Genomic DNA, 1,020 nt, shown 5'->3' on the forward strand with positions numbered 1-1,020 from the left:
CCCAGGGTCGGAGGGGAAATAATAGGCAGGCAGACGGCTCGTTATTAAGTCCTGGGGCCAGAACCAGATAGACCCCAGGCACCTCCTCTGAGGGACAGTAGGTCATTTCAAAACCTGTCGCCTCCTCCCCCTACGCCCCTGTCCTGTCCTCTGCGAAGACAAGACGGTTCGGTTCGGGTGGTGAGTGTTGTAAAACTGAGGAAACAACGGGGGAAAATCGGGCCACCCACCTACTCCAGCCGCGCTGCCGGGCGGCGTGTGTGAGGCTCAATTCCCGCGCGCTCCGCCAGCGCGAATTCCGAACCTGCGCCCTTGACCGCGCCTGAAGCTGGGGAGGGGGCGTCGTTCAGCGTGGAGCGCCCGCGCTGCCCGCCAGAAACGCCGCCCCAGTTTTGGCAGCAGCGATTTTCCTAGAAGACGCCTGGGTTTGCGAAGATCGAGGTGATTCGCGAATGTCGGCCAGGGGTGAGGGAGCCCAGCCTAGGGGCGCAGCCCCCTGTTTAGTTCTCCAGACGGGAGGCCTAGAGGAGGCACCCTTTGGGTCCACCCAGCTGAAAGAAGGGGTTCATTCTCAACTTTCCGTGAGGAAACTGTTCGCACATCGGGTCCCAGGTTTGGAGGGAACAGGCACCCGAGTCCCTCTCTGCGCGCACAAAGCTGCTGCGCCCGGGCGCACAGCCCCTCTGTGCCGCCGGTCAACTTTAAAGCATCTCTCTGGGAGCCCATTGATCCGGGCGGGCAGCGGGACCACACTCTGAGCCCCGGACCTTGCCCCAGCCCCTGCATCGGACGGGGCTCCAGGCTTCTCCCCAGCCGCAGCGGCGGCAACCGCATCTTCCCTGGCCTGGCTGGTGTCTCGCCCGCGCGACCCCCAACGCCCGGTCCTTACCGTGCAGCCTGGCTCGTGCCCCGGCCGGGCCGGTGAGCGACACGCGTCCTAGCTGGCGAGGCTCCTCCCCGGGGACTGCCCCGCCCGAGGATCGGGACAAGGCTTGACTGGCCCGGGCGCTGGCTCGCCGC

At 65.8% G+C, this 1,020-nt stretch overlaps 1 long non-coding RNA gene across 1 annotated transcript in view; it reads left to right on the forward strand.

Annotated features, from left to right (window-relative positions):
- The first annotated feature begins 18 nt into the window (after positions 1–18).
- Positions 19–1,020, forward strand: part of LOC102473765 (uncharacterized) — a 23,216-nt gene continuing 22,214 nt past the window's right edge. Inside the window, exon 1 of the long non-coding RNA XR_333992.3 lies at positions 19–441. This is a non-coding gene — a long non-coding RNA (uncharacterized LOC102473765). The remainder of the gene's footprint in view (positions 442–1,020) is intronic.

Source organism: Tupaia chinensis, unplaced genomic scaffold (genome assembly GCF_000334495.1).
Source record: "Tupaia chinensis unplaced genomic scaffold, TupChi_1.0 Scaffold000126_2, whole genome shotgun sequence".
NCBI classification, from domain to species: domain Eukaryota; kingdom Metazoa; phylum Chordata; class Mammalia; order Scandentia; family Tupaiidae; genus Tupaia; species Tupaia belangeri.